At 34.6% G+C, this 22,846-nt stretch overlaps 1 pseudogene; it reads left to right on the forward strand.

The window, feature by feature from the left end:
- The first annotated feature begins 5,859 nt into the window (after positions 1–5,859).
- LOC149207213 (exopolygalacturonase-like) overlaps positions 5,860–22,846 on the forward strand; it is a 48,487-nt pseudogene continuing 31,500 nt past the window's right edge.

The raw sequence follows: 22,846 nt of genomic DNA on the forward strand, positions 1-22,846 counted from the left end.
ATTTTGAGTAAACCCATAGGGAGATAAGTTGAAAAAATAGTTATTTTTCTTTTTTTCCCTCTAAAATTTGATGATTTAATATAATCTTATTTTATTATTTCCACTATTATTTATAATTTCCTTAGGAGGCCCATTTTAGACCTCAAAATCCCCTAATGAAAAACCTATAGATTCACAAGCTAATGCAATTTGCTAAAGCAAGAGACAAGAATCTATTTCTACTCTTTACAGTGGAAGCCCATAAACATCGAGCAAAATATAATCGATAGAGGAAGAGAATCAAAGGCACATAACACAAGAAATATTCAAGGAAAGACACAACTCAAAACCCAACTATCTGTTTTGTATTAATCTGGAAAATCAAGATGAAATTACAATGCTTGTTCTCTCTAGGACAATGCCAACACTCATAAAATTCAATATCCAACTCATAAGCAGCTCAAGGCCAAAGCTTAGCCAATTCAAAAGATCTGCAAGGCTCTATTCCAATGTGTAATTCCTATGAAGGATATATTCTGTTTAAAGGGAAATAAAGCCTCTAAAAGTAGCGCAATCCCTCAAGGACCAGTTCCTGATTGCATGCACTATCAATGCAACTTAGAAAAATCTAAAACAAATAGTACATTGTCCCTGCACTCTAGTCTCAACTAGGTCTTTCTCAGAATTGGCATGCATGAGTTTCTGATGGTGGAATCTTCAATTAAATAAAGTAGCACTAATTAGGGCACTAGTGTCCCAACTGACTGTTTACTCACTATTAGTTCCTGAAACTGATTGGAACTAATTTAACTGGACTTAACTCAATAAACTGAGTTAACTAATTACAACTCATTCATAACTCATCCTTAACTCCTATAAGTTAGGGAGAACATATACATGTCTTCTAAAAGACTTCCAATTCGAATTTCCTAAATTAATTAAGTTAATTAAACTTAATTAATTATTTTCAAATTGCTATGAGGAAAGATTTCTATTTTAATTCACAGTTTAATTCAAGGACAAATTAAACTCGAATTTCTTATTACCATTTCTCAACACCAAATAGAAGTGAGTCAACTCATCATCAACGATGTTATGGGATGGCAGTCTATTCCATGTTTCAAGTAACTAGGTCATCACACAACATATCGATAAATAAGACTAAAAGCTATATAAGACAAGCCTTAGTTTTTAAGGGGGTTCATCATTTGCAAGATCCCTCCTCATATATATATCTTTTGGAGATCAGGCTTTGGCTTTTGGCTTCTACCTACTTTTTTCTCAGCCCCTTGAAAGCGATTAAATCCTAGAGCTCCAAACTCAACATACATAGTGTCTCCTCCAGGAAAATGCAATCTTTGCAATGGATTCTTTTATCTATCAGGAGAAGTTTTTCCCCAAACCAGAAGGAGCTCACTAGTGCCTGCAATTTCAGGAACTCGGTCCCTCATCTTGGCTCCGAAAGCTCACCTTCCTTACGGGATTTCCTATGGACTATCCATACCCAAGATGGCGCATCCTTTACTCTAGCGGTTGAAGCTCAAACAGTGAACAAGAAAATGGGCAAGCGAAACAAGAGTAGGAAGCCTTTACATTGTAATTTCACAGAATCTCAGACCAATAGTAATATGGATGACCTGGCGAGTAGCATCGATAGAGGAAACTGTTTCCATATCGTAATTCATGAATTAAGAACACCTCTACGCCTATCCATTCTCAAAATCTAGAATGAGGTTGTTTTGTAAAGTGAAATTATTTTCTAGGCAGTTTTGCAAAATCTATAACAACAGTGGAAAAACTGGGATGCGTTCCCCTAAAGGTTTGGCTGACAAATAGTATTTAAGGAAGGAATTAATTTGTATCTTCCAGCAGATGTGAGTCCTATGGAATATTTGTAATCATCTCCGAGTTTTATGGCCACTTTTCAGCAATGGATTTAATACATCCCCTACTCGTCTTTGTTAAAAAGAAAAAAAATTAATGAGTACAGGGCTCTAGAGCGAGAAGTGGTTAACAAGTGACCACCACCTAGCTAGGTTTAATTAGGACATTTTTTTACATTTCATTTCCACCCATATCTTCTTTCAAGTTACGATGTTGAGCTCTGTCAAAACACTATGCAATTGTTTTCTCACTATATTGAAAAATTTTAGCAGAGAAATTTGTTAATTTAATTGTTTGATCTAGAAGAATTCCCCAGGTTTCCAGTACAACTTTGGCATTTCTGGGAAATGATAGCTCATCCCATATTCAAGTTTGTCTGCCATAGACTTGAAAAGTCATCTTAGCCAAGACCACGTAGCGCATTTGTATGCAAATCAATCCGTCAAATGGCATGCCCATAAGGGGTAACCCTAGTGGTGATGACTCACAGTGATAATGCCCAACTCAAACTAATTTAAATCCTAGCTATCATTGCTCTGTATGTTTGTGGGGTATCATATCCGTTGCCTTGGTCACAGGGTAATGTGATCCTTAGTGGCAGCAATGATTATATGGCATAGTTATTGATTTTCCTCTTAATTCTTGGGAAAAAAAATATGTTGAATGAGAGATTATCAACATTCAAGTTGATTATTTAACACTATGAATTTTTCTTTTTATTTTGCTAAAGTATTGATACCGCCACCTTCTTACATCTAGGAGTGCCCCAGACACCATTGACACCCAGGCCCCCAAGAGAATCAAGATCCTCCAACTATCGAACCCTAATTAAAAAACAGGTGTAGCATATCAACCTACCCCTAGTTTGTAGAGTTCTCAAGCACATTTTAACACAGACACACCAGATAGGCCACCATCACCTATGTTGGATAGTGGCTACAAAATAGAAAGGAAAGGTGTCATTTAGTAAACTTAAGGCATCGAGCATATTTTCTCTACCCCATAGAGTCTAACCTTTAATATCTAAGATGCTAAAATAGTCAGACGAGGTGGATACCAATATGGCTACAATGCTAGGGTTGGTGTTTCTCTTTCACCCCCAAATTAAGCCTTCTCAAGGAATGTTTGGGATGTTTTCGACGCTAATAGAAAGGACATAGTATGTTAATTATGTTAGTTTGTTCGTAGCCTAGACATAGTATATATGTAAGAAGTGAAATTCAAAGGATTTTTGCTTAAGACTTCACTTAATTTCATTTGACCTAGTGCCAAGGCATATAGATCTGATCCTGGGAAGGGAAAACTGCTTTAGAAATGTTGTTGTCAACCACACTTGATACCTATGTTACATACTAAGGCAGATATCCTATCTAAAGATTGGTCAAGGTTTTGTTACAACTAGATGGACATATGTTAGGGGTTGCCAACATCTATGCTCCAAATGATGCTTTACAATGTGTAATTTTTTTCCATTGAATAATTGAAAAGATATCAAATTCCAACTAGATTATTTGTGGGGACTTCAACATGGTTGAGCCATAATGACAAGAAGGCCTTCTTTCTTCCTCACTATAGAGCCATGAAGATCAGGAGGCTTAGTTTAGTTTATGGTCCATCTTAGTTATATACAACTGTAATGTCTATGGAAAGAATGATCTTAATTTTATAAAGATAACATTAAAACAACTCAATTGGGTCCATGCTCTAGAATCGAAATATCTTCACAATTGACTTTAAGGCTTCACGCCTGTTTGGCTATTAATAAAAGCTACTTTGTCTGACTACTGATCTCTTTTTTCATCTCTTAAGTGGGTTGTAATTCATGCATGTCGTGGTCAAACTATCTTCTTAATGTGTCTCTCCTTGAGAACCCTTGTTGCCTACGATAGAATCCATCTCCTTGTTTATCAAGCTTTCTCTAATATTTGATTTTGAATCCTTCAGGGAAATTAGTTTCTACCGCTTTAGCATAGTGACCTACCCTGACGATTGTTACCCTACCATTTTTTTTAATATTCTCATTTTGTATATGTTATCAATAAAAATTCAAAGCATGTTTAACAACAACAAAAAGAACAAACCTAAAATTATGGCTGCTAAATCCACAAAACCATAGAAATCACCAAAAATAAGATGACTCAACTAGTAATTTTTTAATAAAAATCCCCAAATTTTTGTTTTTAATGTTTAATTCAGTGGAACCAAACACATCATATCAATGCAAGGCATCCCAATTTTGTTGTAGCTTACATACATATGTCAATTTAGTCACAATGAAGACATGGATTGAATTTCACGATTTAAGTAATACATGCTCTAACACCAAACTTCCCACCACCTTCCAGGTTTTGAACACCCACCAGAGGTCATCAGGTTGAACTATAAGAACAAAATAATCCAGAAAACAAGGTTTTTATACTCTAGTTCAATTCAAATTGGGGTTTCCGTAGTACCAACAGAGGTCATGGGATCGAATCCCAAAGAAAAAGACTCAAAATTTAACCCCAAAGCACAAAACTAAAAATTCAATTTGAATTTAAAGAAAAAACAAATGGAAAAAATAATGTACTCACAAAAAAATTATATTCAGTGTCTTCTCAAAGACCACGACCTTGTCTCCTAAATTGTGCATCGTCAGCATGCCCTCACCCTCATTCCTCCTGTCGCTCTCCATAGAGGTAGTAGGAAAAATGTTTCCTATGACTATAACCAAGGGTTTGGCTTGTTGTGGGTTGGAGGTTCAATTATCACTATCGTCGCCATCATCCTATGGAGGTGGGAGGAGTGACCTCAAGTCTACTATTGGTAGGACGAGCATATACTGTAAGCTTTGAAGGGATTTCAAAATGAGACTAGAATTCAAACCATGTTTTTACAATGATTATTATGAGTCCAATCCCCAACACAGCATCGTCCTCTGTGAGGACTATGCAGGTTATTTCCTGAGATATTTCGTGGCCATGGGATGCCATCACTCATTCTTATTGTTACAGTGCTCTATATCATAACCTCCATCAGAGTTTTGAATGTGAGATTGTTGCTTCATAAGGCACAAGTTAGGGCACAAGTTTTCAAGCTATCAAACTCTCTATGTAATGGGGAGATTAAGTGTTTGTGGCTTTGAGGAATAACAATCATAGACTCTATTTAACCTTTTTAACTAGAATACCTTCGAATCAAGGGAAGGGAACACCAAAGAGGAAGAGGTTGAATTTTGTTTATATTTAAATGTATTGAATGTAAAATTAACAATTCATTTAAAACAAGTGTTGCAGGGTAGCTTAGTGCCTACCACTCAAGTTAGAAATTATGCTCTCTAAAAAACTACATAAAAGTTTAAAACATTATAACTTGAACTGATAAATGTTAAATTAACAATGGTTAATAAGAAAATCCAATCATATAGCCTTGCTTTGGAATAAATTGAGATGTCCAGACTCTACACATTTACAATTTTGCTCCTACATAAATAATGGGGGAAATCAACTCTTGGTAAGTATATTTCTTTAGATCTTATTCTTGTCCTTTTTTTTATGTGACACCTTGACTTTTTAAAAAAATAACCACTTCTTTGAGTGAATTAGTTACTTCTTCCATTTTTTCTCTATATTCATCTCCCATTTTAAATATTTCATTCTATATCTCATTGAATTTCGTAACTTTATTCCCATCGATATTTTCATCCTATACTCCCACTCATTGTTCCTGGTCATAACTTTATTCATGTCATTGTTCTTGATCATAACTTTATGCCTGTAGAGATTTTCTTATGGGATATGGTTCCATACATCCCATACTTTGCTTTCTCCAAGAGTTATTTCATCTTAACATGCCATGATTATTATGTAATTCTATATAGGTTATAGAAGCCCTATGACTCCAAAGTTTCTTATTCTTGATAATTACTTGATGCCATTAAAGGAATACAGAACCTGGAGCTCCACAGTGTCTCCTGCTCTTGATTCTTTTGTCATGGAAATTGCGTGTTATAAATGAATGGGAATGGAGAAGTATACTTTGTTAAGTGCATTTCTATTGTCGTTGCCAATTTTATGTGGTCAATGCAAGAAAACCCACATTGAGGGCGACCCATTTTCAATATGTGTGCATAGAAATAATCAAGGATGACTCTGGCCATTATCAACTGAAATAGAAACTTGTACTCCATTAGCTCAAACCAAGGATTTGGAACACTAGTTCAATAATTAAGACACTTTTTATTTTGAAATGAATGATTGGGTGCCCATAACATTTTCAGCATAAATAGTCAATGGCCTCATAAATTTGATCTGTAGTAAAATATTTGTCTTCGGGCATCATGGTTGGATTTGTTCTAGAGTACTTTGTTTCAAAATACTATTGAATTATGATGAGTGGTGCATTTGAGGAATTTGAGAATGCATGGAGAAAGGTTCGTTCATCAGCTCCTATAGTTTTCCTTATATGCCATGGAACATGGTATCTTGTGATGCCCATCAAATTCTATGGTCCCCGCAAATCCACCTTGACTATGCAGGTACACTCTTTTCTTGTATAGAGTTCTTAGACGGGATTTCAAGTTTGATATGTGTCCAATTCATATTGTTTTCCCATGCAATTTGATTTCTATGGGTGTCTAGAACAACCATTGTGTTTGTAGATCCCAAGGTTTGGGATGGATTAAATAGAAGGAAGTGATTTCATTTTAAAAAAGTAGATGACCTAACAGTAGAGAGTGAAGGGACATTTTATGGTGGTGGAGAGAAATGGTGGGAAAAATATTGAAAAATCAAGAAAACAAATGTAAAGGAAGCAACTCTCATCTTTATTAAATCTCTACTGCATTAATCCCTACTTTTGGCCTTCCTTTTGCCCCTCTCATTTCTATCTTAATCTGTGGCAGTAAAAAGTAAGAAAAAGCTAAGTTAGTTTGCATTGAACATATAACTTCATGACAAAGTTTTTTCTTCTCTGTTGTAGCCATGTTGATCAGTTCCAACTGTATGTACATCCTATACCCATTTTTCCTTTCAAAGCTCAAACCATGAGAGAAAAACAAGTTTGATGCCTTCTAAATTTGTAATAAAATAAAACCAATTGTGATGCAACATGCTTCTAAAATTACAATGTTGTGTGGGAGTCTTAATGGACTTAGACTATGTAAAATTTGATTCTTTCAGGCAATCAAATTCAAATTATGCAACAATCTAAGAATGATGAAACTGATTGTACATAATAGTCAACAAATGCATAAAAAATCAGAAAAGGAGTTGGGGTAGAAGCAGACCATCTCAAGGTTCTTGCACATGTTTATAGTCCTAATACAAATGACATTCATGTCAACACTTCCAAGATGTGGTGATTAGGAATAGCATTGTTAGAATAGGTATCTCCACAAGACCGACCATTTCTCTTTCCTTAGCTCTGCATAAGCTTCAAAATTCATTATGTGTGTTGATATTTAAATATTTGGGCCTTCTAATTCCATTGGAGCAGGACCACTTACTTGACTAGTAGGCTTTTTTCTACAATTGGACCTCAAAAATTTCAAGAGAACTTTGTCTCAGTGGTTGGATATAGGTCTCAATAGCTGCTTCCCATGACTCAATAATTTGCCTTTGGTGCTCTGAAGATTGTTTAAATTATGATGCAGGGGATGATTGCATTTCCATTGTAAGCAATTCATTTAACATTTGTACTGAAAACATCACTTGCAGACCAAGTCATGGGATCACAGATTAGAATCTATAATTTCATTGAAAAATCTTGTAAATACATGGGAAATCCTTGATATCAACAATATTGGAAGCCTAGGTGAGGGTAGCGCAAAGGCCCAGGTGGATGGTGTGATGGTACATGGTGCCTTTCTCCAGAATATTACAAATGGGCTCAGAATCAAGACTTGTCATGTATGCTATGTTTGTTCATTTTGTCCTTTGGAGATTGGTAATTCATCATTCTGAACCACCATAAAGTGCTGAGAGCCACAAGAGAGCTACAATATAATCATAGTTTCTTAGATGAAAGCTGATGATAACCAAGAGAACCTTAATGTGAAGTGTTTAAAATAGAAGGTGGCATTTTAAGGATTCATTACCACATGTTTAATTCTCTTGCTGAAATCCAAGTACGTTTAATTTGAAGTTCTAAAGATGGATTTCAATATTAACAAAAATTAAAGGTAGAGGAGTGATAATACCATGAATAACTTGCTTCCCTCATGGCTAAACGTGAGTATCTCCACAACATTCTTAAGATCCGAGCGCCAATATTGCAAGGCATTCAAGGTATTATCCTTAGGCAAGGGATCCTTCATTTCCTTGATTCTTCAAACATGGGTACCAATAATTCGATCCTTCTCACCAGATTGGTGCCTTCTTTCTTTAGAAGGGTTCTTGCATTCCCCAACACCTGCTATCTCGTTCACCAATTCCATGCACGGTTCCAAAACCACCATGACATCCCCCTCTCCTCCTCCTCCTCCAACAAAATCCATATCCAAATCTGGAACCCCCATCATTTCTCCTACCATCTTGGGCCAATGTTCTATTGGAATCCCAATTCAAACCTGTGTTTGAGAAAACAAAAACATCAGAGAAACAACCCCTTCTTTCTTCCCATTGATATTTCTTCACGCGTCTTGGTTTCGCCGACCTGCGACTTCTTCAAATTTCACTGGACCTTAACCCACGGTTAGTCTGAGGTTCCCTTGGCTCTGTTGTCAAGTTATCAACCGACTCAAACCCTAGTTAGGCCACTTGCGCCTACTACGACTTTTGTTGACCTAGTAAATATCGATATGTTCATTTCTTGAGCTACATATATCGAAAGATGATCGTGGTCAATGTGAGCACTCTCCCTAATAAACACTTCAGTGTAAAAATAAAGTTATCATTTATTATTGCATATCAAAAAAATTTGAATGTGTATGTGATGTTTTGAGTGAATGCGGGAAAAATAAGACTCCATTAAACATCGGGAAGATTTTATGAGTGAATTCATGGCACCAAGAGGTTATAGTATTATATAAACTTAATTTTGTCTTTTGTTTATGGTTATGTGGGATTTTCGGGGTGAATTTATATGGTGACCAGAGTTTATGAATTATATTTGTACAAATAATAGAGTTTTCCTAGTACTTTGAGGTGGGTGTAAGATGTTTTTAGAGATAAAGATTAAATTTATCACTATAGAAGGTTTTGGTATGTGTTTATGTTACAAATATAGGGACACTTTTAAGTTTTCTTTTGAAGTTTTTATATGTGGTTATTTTACAAGCTAAAGCACACTCTCAAGTTTGTTTTTAGGAAAATATTATTGACTAGATTACGTTCACATGGATCTTCATCCATCATCTTGAAGTTTCCATTCATAATTACAATGAGTAGCATAAACGACTAATTTGTATTATTGTAGTATTTTTTTGGTAGTTTTATTTTTGTTTCTAGACTAAATTTATCATTCACGTTAGTCATTTTTATTTGTATTACTTATTATCTAGTTGTATATTTTAACTTGGTATTGAATTAGTTGTTTATGTTAGTCATTTTTAGTTGGGTCAATTAATATTGCTCATATTTTGTAGTATTTCACTTGTAAAAGCTACAATGACTAAGTTTTTTAGTCACCTAGTCACTAATTTTTTATTTTATACAGTGTTCCAAAAATTGTATGCAACTGATAAAGCTTATTATTAACATTCAAATCTGAAGTATATGCCCTATAAGTTTTTGTTAACTAAAATAATCGGTTCTTTAAATGTGCCTCCAATTGTTATGGCCATAAAAACCAACCATTTTATTTTTCTTGGCTAAGAAAAAGGAAAATGAACCCTTTACAATTTTTTTTCAATAACTAATAAACTACGAATATGAGCATATTGTCTATTCTTTGAATAACTAGGGGTTTAAGTATTGGATATTTATTATCCTCCTATCTACCTTGATGGTTATGGGTTTGATCTTCATTATTTCTTTAGCTTTTATGATACCACTTATACCTTATACATATTGATTTAGGCAGATTTCATGCCTAGCTCTTTGTTCCTAATTACTTATATATCTTTTGACTTCAACCTTGTTATATTCCTTTGAACCTTTTTCATTAATTAATCATAATTATTGAGTGCCTTGATTTCATATCTTTTCTAATATTATCTTTTATTTTTTTATGATGACTCCATGCTTTATCTTGCATTTTTAGGAAACGATGCATATTTGAAATGAACTTGTCAAGACATGGTATGCTAGAGAAAAGGTACTTGAAGGGTGATATTATAGTGTCATAATGTTGTTAAACCTTCCTAAAGTAACGTATGAGCATCCTAGGGTGACTTCTATAATACATCATTAATTCTCATCTAGATGTCAAAAGCATTCCATTGAGGCTATTAGGATTATTGATGATACTAATTGGCCCACTGAATTTAAGATTTGATCATTTTTTTATTCTATTTGATTTTATTCTTTGAATATTTATTGATTCCATGAGGAGTTGGTGCACTTGTAAGGAATGCAGCTTAAAGCACGATCTTATGTAAATTTCTTAGCACAATTTAATCATTTTTCAAAAACCCTAAATTTCAATTCCTACAATGATCTTCAAACGCCATATCAAACCAAAAGAAAACACCAAATTTCTTGACATCTAGTTCAATTTCATAATATGGATTCTTTCCCATATAGTCTAGTTATTTCTAACTCAATGTTTGGATCTAGACCCTTTGGTCTTTCATTTAACTTTTATAAGAACTCACTGATCTAGATCTAGATTGTATAATATTTGATGTTGACTATACCCATATGGAATCTATACATCAGGAAATTTTGCATTATTTTCATTTTGACTAATTATTTGGATGCCATATTTGGAACCATGACCTCCATTGGTGGAACCTTGAAATTACATCTCCCATTCATTGTATGCCATTGGTCTTACCCATATTCATATGATCTCCATTTTGGGTTGATATGTCTAGTTTACTTAGCATTCACATTTGGGTTTCTAGTTCCAAATTTACTTGTGTTAATTTTCCATATTTTTGGATATCGAGTCTTCACATTATTAGCATTTTCTAATTTTTAGATATTTTGGATTTTCCTTTTTTTCCCTTTTTTATTAAATTTTCATTTCAAATTTATTTTTTTATTTGGATTTATTTTTTAATATTTATTACCTTTTTCATTGCTAATTGTGAACTTGTAACCTTGATCTCATTTCTTCTGACTCATTCAAGATTTAGACATCCAAAATTCTCACAATTTTTTCTTTTTCTAATTTCCCGAATTCTAGATTTTGGCTTTTCCAAATTTGTTATTGAATATTTTTAGAATTAAACTATTTGTAGGTTTTGAAATGTCCAACATTTTGAGTGGGCACTACACTATCGTTAGGGGCAATTAAACTATATTATCAGTGATTCGAGTGCTTTTGGTTACATATAAGGATAAAATTTTAGGTGACCATTAAAATAAATCATAATAAAATGTAATATAATAATATAGAATTCAAGTTTATTGATGATAGTCATTGAGATGAAAGGAAAATTAATACAAATTTTATCATTACGTGGAAAAATAAGAAGATAAAATAAATTGAAGGAAAATAATGAAGTATAAAAACTAAAAGGAAATACAATAAAAGAAAAAGAGTCCAAAAATGGGGTTAAATTAAAGAGTAATTAAGTGAAAGAGGGAACAATATTTGAGTTAAAAGAATTAGAAAAATATATAAAGAATTAGAAGTCAAATTAATAAGTAAATATGCAATGGAAGAGAATAGTTTAAGGAGAAGTAAAGCTACATATACATGAAAAAACAAAAATAAGGAGGATTAATATGGATTGAGGATTTTAAAAGTCTCATCCACAATATTCATCTTCTAAGGTCAATGTTTGAAATCCTCATCCCGTTTCACTAATTACTCTTTAATTTAACCAACTTATTTTTGACTCTTTTTTCTTTTATCTTCTTTCCTTTTTTTATCTTTTTTTTGTCCTTCAATTTATTTTATCTTTACTCCTTTACACTTTTTTCTTTTATTCATTTTACTTTTTCTTTTTATTTGATAGGGTTTGACCTAATTTTCCTTTCATATCAATTGGCTAATGATGGCTAGAGTGGCTTCAATGTTTTAGCTTCTATGACCTCACACATATATTATATTTGGATGAAAAATAATATAAACATTGCAATGCCTTCACACAATGCATGTGGGATATAACAATAAGTTTGTAGATCAGAAATCAAGAATTACACAAATGGGAGATCAACCATTGTTGAGTGCTCATATGTTGAGTGTTTGGTGGCCAAGTTGAGAAAGAAATGGTTCATTGGAATGATGGGAGTGCGAGGAATTTTTTGGTAGAATTATTTTTCCAAATTTGTAATAAAAATGCTTGAAAAAAAAGGCTAAATAAGGACCCGCTTATTTGATAAGGAAAGCGGGGCTACAATATCATAGAAAGGAAAGGGAGAATTGTTATTTTATAATTCATATTGTGTGATTATATAAAATTTATTTACATATTTATTTTTTAGAAACACACATGAAAATATAGACAAGCGTGAGATGCATTTCTCATTCATATGATACATAATTATACATCAAATTATGTCCCTTGGTTTTATATTCCAATATATCTCTTAGAATTCTTATGAATCCACAACTTCACTTTTGCCTTCCCTCCTTCCACAAAGTGAATATTCCAAGTTTACATTGTCCCTGAGAATTTTGTTTCCAACATCCTGCCTTTAATTCAAATGGTGTATGTAATTCGAAGAAACGAGGTGAAATATGGATGTGAAAAATAACCAATTGTTGGATGTGATATCTAAATCTAGTGGTTTAAGGAAGACCAAAACTTAAATGGGGTAGAAAAACCCAAAGTTTTATGTTGGTGGTGGTTTATGGAAAACCACAAACTAAATCGAGTAGTAGAAGCCAAAGGAATATTTTGGTGGTGCTTCAAGGAAAACCACAAACAAAAAATGTAATAGAAGTCAAAGTCTTTAATAGTGGTGGTTTAAGGCTAACTACCAATTTTAGAACTTGGATCATAGTAGTTCTTGCAAAAATTCTAAATGTGGCTAGAAGTTGATGTCTTTTGTTAAATGTAAGTGCTCTATGATAATGGTTTAAATATGACCAAAAAATATTGTCTAGTAGAAGCAGTAAGTATTCTACCGAGCCGTATTTTAAGGAGAACTGCAAAAAATGTTGGTTTTGGGATGACCACAAATCAACCCATGGGCATGGAACATGAGTCTATATTTTCCCACAACTCTGACTTTGACCCTAGTTGTAGGATTTGGTTGTAGGCTCTAGTTCTAGTTGTGGCTCAATATCACATAATATGAATTTGAAAATAATAGATGACTATAAGTTCCCATCTTGTCAAATATAAGGTGAGAATATGAAAATATATCCATTGCAATATGTGTCAGTACTCGAGAATGAATTGTATGGTATGACAGATATAGCTTCTTGGTTGTTGATGACCATTGGCAATAATTGATACATCCAATATGAATCTTTGTTCTTGTAGGAGTCTTGTGACTAGAAGATCTGTGTAAATGATAAGTATTTTTTCCATAAGTCTCACAAAGGTGAATTTAAAAAAGACATATTTTTCATGTGACTAACTCAAAGACAATGTTGGAATTTGAGAATATGGTGAATTTGGAGTAGGTGAAGATGGGTTTTCCTGAAGAAACCCAATACTCTAAAACTTGATTATTTTAGAGTAGTTTGAAATGTGAAAAGGAAGTTCCTTTTGTTAGACTAAAGATCACATTGTAAGTAGGGGGGCTTGAATAAGTGTAGTGGAAATTTCATACTTCAAAACATTTCACCAATAATGAACTATATAGCAGTGTATTAGAAATATTAAAACAATGAAACTATGCATCAAGAAAGCATCATCACATCAATACAAGTGAACAAAATATTTAACGTGGAAACCATTACAAGAGAAAACCACAATTTTTTTTGTCTTCTTCTTCAATTAATTTATAAAGATTTCCAAGAACTGACATACTAGAGGCATTGACCCACTAAAAGGTGTAAGCACACATTTGTAATAGGCTACAATTGGATTGATGCACCGACATCAAAAATGTGTAAGCACCCACTTGCAATAGGATAGAACCTAATTGAGGCAACAACCTTGAAAATGTGCAAGATTCAACTTGTTGTAGGATTCAACCTGATTGAGGTAGCCACCTTGGTGGAGGTACCCACCTCCTTCTTCAACTTGGAGTGGACCACTTTTCAGAATATTTCGAACTAGATCCACATGTTCCTCAAACAATATAGGTCTTCCAAAACTGATCATGTTGTTGTTGTCACAAACTGCTCTACTCATCTCGACAACTTGTTCACCAATATGGTACCATGACACCTTTCCTTGATCATGATTTGATCATACATAAAAATACTAAAACATATTCATAAATCCCAAAACATGAAATATATATTTACAGTATTAAAAATGCATCTCCATCACTATTTATAACCCCTAGAAATATCACCACTAATATCTTATCATTTCCCCTCTTACACGATTCCATTTGGCTTCAAAATCAATCCAAAAGGCCATATAAAACCATATAAAAATTAATTGTGTGAAAAAAAGTAGAACTACAATGTGCATTATACAAAATGACCCTTTACGGGTTCTATAAAATGTCACTTAAGGGTTTTTACAAAATGTACAAAAAAATGCACCAATAATCATGTAAAACAAAAATTTTGGCCTATATGTTAAAGACTGAACTGCATACCTCCTACATACAAGCCACATGTTGTGCCTGCTTTATTGCTTGTGTTTCTTGGTTGGATAAATAAATTGTTAGGTCGTTATAATTCTAGTGTAGCCTCCTTATTGTTAGTGTATCCCCCTTATTGCTATTGTTGTTCACATGTAGCCCCCATATTGTTATTATTGTGCCGCATAGAAGCCCACTATTGTTATTTTTGCGCCCTTACATTATTATGAGGGAAAATTTTAAGGATGGAAAATCATCTTGAAGTTTAAAAACATTGGAAAATCTCACTAGTCCCTAATATGAAAACTATAAAATTTTTATTGATGTATTTGTAAAATTATTAAAATTTATAATGATTTTATATGTACTCTGTATATAATATTGGCGATTTTTGAGGTAAAATAATTTTATATTGTAAAATTTGGTCGAATCATTTTTATAAAAAATGGAAATTAACGAATCCTTTTTTTTTGTAAAAGTTATGGAAAATTAGCCCACCTACGAATATTAGCCCCTAAATTTTCCATGATTATTATTGTTATGTAGGCTCTGATTATATTGTGAGCCCTTAGACTCCTATATATACCAAGTAGGTCTTGTCATTTGTATCATCCAAGAATTGCTCATTTATGTGATTTAAATGAGGTTTCCCTCTTAAAGAAGCTAATTTTCAAGTCATTGATCTATCTTTTATTCTATTCTGTGATCTGGTTGCATAACCTTTGATATCAAATCTTTGGATTCTAGGGTTTCGCTGCTTCAAACGGGTCAACATGGAATTCTCACTATAACGTTTTTTCTATGAGGCTTCAGAAGATGAAATTTTAATCACACACAATCGATATCCTATTGAACGTCTAGTAAACATTTCAGATCTTGGTTCACTATATTTTATGAGATATGGTCAGAAGTAGTTAGGTGTGTTCCATGCTCTAGAATTTAGTCTCAAATCAGTGACCTAGGGAAAATCGTCATAAATTTCTCTACGGGCATCAGATTTAAATTTTGTAAAAATTAAATGATACTGCACATACTATAACTTATTTTTATCATTTTAAGGACCAAAGGTTGAAATAGTGACATGTGGTAGTTGTAAACGTTCGCTCTACTGAACCAGTCCATAACAAAGTCATCGTGGGAGGTTGGGAATAACTTTTACTTGAGGATCTAATCTTGGTCTGACTTGTGGCATTGGAAAGAATACTCATATTTCTACCATAGGACCAAAATTTAAGACATTGGAGAGATAAAATTACAAAGATACAATCATTTGAATATCGATATCTTAAAAGCAAGAAAATGGTGTGTATTTAAAAAAAAAAATCCATAACTTTTGTTTGAAAAAACAGTTTGATGTGATTCCAAGGGCATATTGAAGCACAGATATCAGTAATTGGTTCTAAAGTTTCTCCCAAACAAAATAACTATACACCCATTAATCCCTGAGAAACCTTTATTATGATGCATGAAGAGGAAGAATTGCAACATGATATATCAAAATTACGGGACCATGTGCACCAAATTTCGCTCTCACAAAGAGCAACCAAAGGTGAACTAAAAGAGGACATGGATGGTTTAAAAATAGAAATAAAAGGGGATGTGGATTGTTTAAAATTAGAAATAAAAGGTGACATGAATGTTTTAAGAACAAAAATAAAAGGTGACATGAATGGTATAAAAACAAACATGGAAGGTTTGATAAAGTTTCTACAAGAAATGCTTCTTAATGGCAACAAGGTATTCCATGAAACTCATGATGAGAATAAAAGGAATGTTAAACATTATTTTATAGACTAACTTTGAGTTGAATACCAACCACATTCTAAAGATCAAAATGAGGAAGTTACAATAATGATAGAAAATACACTAAAGGTCATAAGTGTTAAGGATTATGGGAGAATAACAACGCCTCTAACAATATTACCAAAGAAAGATCCATTTTCTTGGACTCCATAAGAAACTAAGGCCATTTAGCATCTTAAATTGGAAATGTGCCAAGAACTGGTCTTAGCTACACCAGACTTCCCAAAAACCTTTATTGTGGAATGTGATCCCTCAAGAAATGGAATTGGTGTTGTTTTAATCGAGGAAGGAAGACCCAATTCTTTTGAAAGTCATCCAATCAAGGGAAAGTATTTACAAAAACCTATTTATGAGAAGGAAATGTTGACAATACTACATGCACTAAAGCAATGACGACCTTACCTAATGGGAAGACACTTCAAGGTAAAAAAAGATCATTATAGCCTTAATTACTTTTTGGAGTAAATTATCTTTAGATGAGCAACAAAAATGGGTCACAAAGATGTTGGGTTATGATCTACAAAAATGGGAAGAAAAATGTTGTTGCACAAGCACTCTCAAGAAAGGATGAGGATGTGGAAACATTTCTCTATGCCATTTATATTATCCAACCCGATTGGATAACTGAAGCAAGGGATGAATGGAAGAATGACGAAGAGGTGTGGACAATGATTCCAAATTTGTAGCAAGATCCTAGTACATATTACACATTTATCTGGAAAAATGATTCATTATGGTACAAAGATCGCTTATATCTATCTAAGAATTCACAACTCAAATAAAATATTCTTTTGGAATTACACACCTCCCTCATAGGAGGGCACCTAGGATTTTCAGAAACTTACCATAGGGTTAAGAAGGATTTTTTTTGGATAGCATTAAATCTGATATTTAAGGTTTTGTGGAAAAATGTTTGGTTTCCCAACAAAATAAATTTGAGATAACTAAGACCCCGGGTCTGTTACAACCCTTAGCCATTCCAAGTCAGCATTGGGAGGAGGTCTCAATGGATTTTATCATAGGTTTACCCAAGTCCAAAGGAAAGAGTGTCATAATGGTGGAAGTTGATATAATTACCAAGTATACACACTTTTGTGCATTATCTCATCCTTTTAAATCTAGTACAATTGCTATTTCATTTATGGAAACAATTCAAAAGCCATATGGAAACCCAAAAATTATTGTAAGTGAGTGTGGAGTACTAAAAAGGTATGTTTTTAATGATCATTTTAGTGGCTTTTCAGTAGGACTTATGAACCTTTACGTCATGAATGAGGAAAACAATAGTGAATTGTGGTAGAATACGTGGAATTAGTATGCAAAGACTTATCCGCTGATAATTGTCATTTTCCTGTGCAGGAAAGGGTAGAAACAAGGAGTTGTTGTTCCAAAGAAGAAGATAAGAACAGGGTAACTTTTGTCCCTTTGACGAAGGATCAAGTGCAAACGAGGCAAAGTAAGCTGAAGCAAACCGGTCCGGAAAAGGAGGAAAAGGCACTAGCTCGGCGGAAGAGAAAGAAGTGATTAGGGATTAACAGTTTTGCGAATCCCTCAGGATCTTCGATCCTGAGGGATCGCTGCTTTATTTATCTTATCACTTAGACATCTCCGTCATTATCCTTATATAAAGGGACGACACTATTAGTCTGGGGAGAATCTTTTATGTAACTTTTTGTTAAAGACTTAACTTTGATCATCGAGTCTCGTTGAACTTGGTTCATTGTATTTTTTGTTTTATGCATTAATATAAACTTGGTGATTATCTCATCTTCACGTCTGGATTAGCTTAAAGCGGTGTACCCTTGAGGCTAAGGGCCCGGCCCGGGAGGACACTTGCTTCTGTATCACTACGATTTGATTTCTGCGTGGTTCGCTTATTGTCACTAGTTTGTAATCTAATATGCACTATAAGTTACATCACATGCTCTGCTAAGATTTGTTCATTAACATTCTTTCCATTGACTCTGCATTATGTTATCAATACTTTCAGAGTGGATGAAATCTTATTAGATTCAACTGAACAGTGTTATCCTTGTGTTATGAAGCTTCTATGCTAAGTATGTGTGTTAAGGTAATTAACTGGAAGGTGTGTTCTTTATGATTCAGAATTCATGCTGTTTCATTTGAAAACACAGTTATAATCCCTGTTGATGATTGGGATTAAATTCAGATTACCTTCTTAGAATGTTATGTGTGTATGACTCTCCCATGTTGTTCCATAATTGAGAGTTATTGTTGTTCCTTTAGTGGATTGTGTGATTTGCTTGGAAAATGAAAGATTGGAGTCTTGATTACGATAAGAGCTTTTGAGTTGATAGGATAAAGTTTGACTGTTACTCGTGAGGTTTAGTTATAGTGATTGCTGTTCCATTTCAGAATTACTGTTCCATTTTAAGCATTGCTGTTCCTTTCTAGTTTTACTATTTAATATCCTATTTGCCGTTCCATTTCTATCTGCCGTTTCATTTACTCGCATTTGGTGTGAGAGACGATCTGTGGCTGTAGTGAGCCTCTGCATTTACTGCCTTGCTCCCAGACCCGTGATCCATGCTCTAGTTTCCTTTTCCATCAGTTTCCAAAGGGATGGACTACTTCTGTTAGACCCTTGACTGATATTTTGAGAATGTGTGTTTTAGTCATTTGAAGGAACTTAGTTATAGACAAGCATCAGTTTACTCTTGTATTTTGTAGGACGCTGTACTACTTGCATTACTCTGACAAATAGCCTCGGATTGAGTCACTCTTTGAAATAACCAAATGTTCCCAGATTGACATATTAATGTGAGGTAATTAGAGGTGAAAGAGACCCTTTTTATAGCTCTACATTTTGGCACCGTTTCCAGGGTAAGGGTGTAGCCATTTGTTTCTTCAGAGTGGTGTACGAACCTGCTAGGAAAGAGTTGGATTTTAAAAACGAAAGGTAAGAACCTGCGTACAGAGCATGTAAAAGCCCTGCTCCATTGTCTGCTTTCCTAACAGATTTGCTTTTGCTTTGATTGAATAGAATTTAGCAGTTTATTTGAGTGCATGACTAAGCAGAAAAAACCAGAAAAGAATATCAAGCTTCCATCCAAACCTGAAAAAGCTAAGGGGCCGGTGACACTTGGCCGAACAACTTTCATAGATGAAATCTATAAGAAAACAGAATCTCAGCCATCAATAGGTTTCAGGAAAATCATTTCTAAGCAGCCTACTAGTTCCCTTTAGGCCACAGGATCACCATCTGTAGCCTTTGCTGAGGTGCATAGTCAAACTGAAGAGCAGGACTTTCAGGAAATTGAAAATTCTACTCCAGAACTATTGCAGGAAGGGAATCTCAGTAACTTTTGTGAAGGAGAAGGAGAAATAGGGGAAACAGAAGGACCAAAAGCTCCCATTGGAATAGATCATCCATTAAACAACCCAGATAAGGGGAGTGTTGCGAAAATCATTGTTGAAGGAATTCAATCTCCTCAAACATCAGGTATTCCTCTATTCCTCTTATCCCAGATAAAGGAAGTGCCATTAAAACTATCCCTGCTAAAATCGTTCCCTCTCAACCTAGGAATACCCTCGTAGATAATTCAGAAGGTTATTGGCACATATTTGATCCTATGGCTCAGAATCAGCCAAATACTCAAACCTCTACATTACAATATCCTATAGTGGATTCTGCAGCAAATGCACCCATGAAAGCTATCCCTCTTCAACATATCCCAACCTTTCACGGTCTTACATCAGAAGATCCGGATGCATTTTTATTCGAATTCGATGTGTTGTGTAGGGGATATGATTACACCACCGATCCCCAGAAATTGAAATTATTCCCCTCAACATTAAAAGGGGTTGCTCTAAGATGGTTTATGGGACTAGGTGGTGGGGTCATCAACAATTGGGATCAGATGAAAGAATCCTTCTTAAAAAAATATCAGGATTATTGTAGGTCTAGAGAATTGAAAGATGAAATATTTTAAATGACAGCCAAACCAAACGAAACATTAGAAGAATATGTGGAATGTTTTCAATATAATTTACAAAGATCTCTGTATGCATCACTACCTTTACTTGATAATGTGTTAAAAACTGCATTGATAAGGGGCATGAAAGAACAGTGGATCGAAACATTAAACATTATGGGAAAAGGGGATATTTATCAAGAGAATTTTGCTGACATTATTGATCTATGCATCAGGAGTTCGAGAGGCAGCACAAGAATAAAACCGACAGAATATGATCGGTTTGCAAGAGACAATAAGATAGCAACAGAAGGAGTAACGTGTGTGGAGATTGGAAATTTATTAGAAAATTTTAAAACTGATATTCTAGGGACACTAACTACACAACTTGATATTTTGTAGGCCAAGTAGAAGCAGATGGAGGCAGAACAGAATTTGGCAATCTTCTGCCCTCGATGCAGAAAAAAACATAGCCACAAGGAGTGTCCACTGGATACAGTCCAAACATGTGCCATCTGTACAAACGATCATCTTACGGAAAGCTGCCCCTCACTTCCTGGATTAAAGGCAGTATATAAGGAAGCAAAGGAAGAACCAGAATCAGTGTACTTGATCAACCAGTGCCGCCAGTGGCAGCAAAGACAATCTGGTATGTTTTCAGACCCAACCTCTTCTTTTCAGCCTCCACAATATAACACTCAACAATATAATATGTGGCAAAATCAGCCTCCACCCCCATTCCCAAATTGGTCACCACCACCGTTTCCTTCTTCAAACCCATGGCTGAATCATCCAAATCAATCTAGTTGGCCGAATTTCCCTTATAATTCACCATATTGGCAAAATAGCTCATATCCTCCGCAATGGACTCCCCCTACTTCACAAGTTTCATCCTTGCAGACAAACTGGCAAAGACCAATGCAACAACCAGTAGGAACTATTCCGCTCCCTCAACCTACTCTGCCATCTCTACAACAAAATCCCCAGTCTAATTTGAGACCGCAACTCCCAGCCCAACCCAACCCCAATCCAAATAACAGACCGGTCCAATCTCTTCAAATCATTGAATCACCAGAAATAGGACCTGATCTGCGGGAGTGTAATGATCTTCAATTACGATCTGGACGTATCATTCAAAATGAGGGAGATAAAACATTTCATAATGAATATCAGTTAGTAAAAGAACATCAATTGCAACAAGAGGATGTAAATAATCAACAGTCTCATAATCAAGCAACCACATCCTCTCCCCCATTCCCAGAACGATTAGTCATACCTCGACCTTTACAATACCTTGACTTTGACATTCTGGGTGAATTACAAAATTTGTACATAAAAATCCCGTTCCTCCAAGCCATTCAAGACATTCCTATATATGCAAAAACTATTAAAGAATTGTGCATAAAGAAACCAAGGAGGAATATAACAACTAATCCAAGAGTCCAAGTAGTCGGCACTTTATCTGATCTCTTATCTGGGAAAGAAACACCCATCAAATATGAAGACCCATGAAATCCAATTGTAACTGTTCAAATTTACGGTCAGACCTTGTCTAATGCCTTAGTTGATCTAGGAGCTGCAATCAATATTTTAACAACCACCACCTGTCAAAAACTCGGCATTACATCTATAGAACCTACCTCTACTTTGTTAGAATTAGCTGACCGATCTGTGATTAGACCGGAAGGTACTCTACACGATGTCATGGTCTCTGTAGACTCCTGGGAATATCCAACCGATTTCCTGATAATTAATTCAAAAAACCGACTTGATGGACACCCAATAATCCTAGGAAGGCCTTGGCTTGCCACCGCCGATGCTTACATTGGTTGCCGGCAAGGAAATATGACCATAACTAAAGGACCCGATATTAAGAATTTGGTTCTATATCCTCCAGTGCAGCCAAGTCTCACAATAGTTAAAACTAACAAGTATCCTGTATCATACCTTACTGACAACATTAGATCTCCATTGACGTTGCAAGAGGCACTTGATTTTAAAGATCAAACAGAAGATGATGCCATTAATAATTTCATCAGTCAAACTAAAGCTGAATCCTGCACACAATGTCACATGATAGAAGCAGCATTTGATAATGAATTAGAGGAAGATCCTCTGAAAGACACACATGATCAAACAATACCTGTTACTTCTGTCGCAAATAGTAAAATTGTGGAAATTGAACCGGGAAAAACTTTAAATATCAATGCCAACCTCACATCTGAACAAGAAACTAAGCTCATCCAGGTATTAAGAAAATATCAACAGGCATTTGCATGGGATTACCCTGATATGAAAGGAATCGACCCACATTTGTGTACACACCACATTTATATAGAAAAGATGCTAGACCTGTCCGTCAACCACAGAGAAGACTCAATCCTCATTTAAAAGATGTGGTTAAAGCGGAACTTCAGAAACTGTTAGATGTTAATTTTATTTATCCTATTTCTGACAGTAAATGGGTCTCTCCACTTGTGGTCGTACCAAAAAAGAATG

Source organism: Pinus tabuliformis, chromosome 1_2, assembly GCF_031772625.1.
Source record: "Pinus tabuliformis cultivar Carrire ecotype Pingquan chromosome 1_2, CPIR1, whole genome shotgun sequence".
NCBI classification, from domain to species: domain Eukaryota; kingdom Viridiplantae; phylum Streptophyta; class Pinopsida; order Pinales; family Pinaceae; genus Pinus; species Pinus tabuliformis.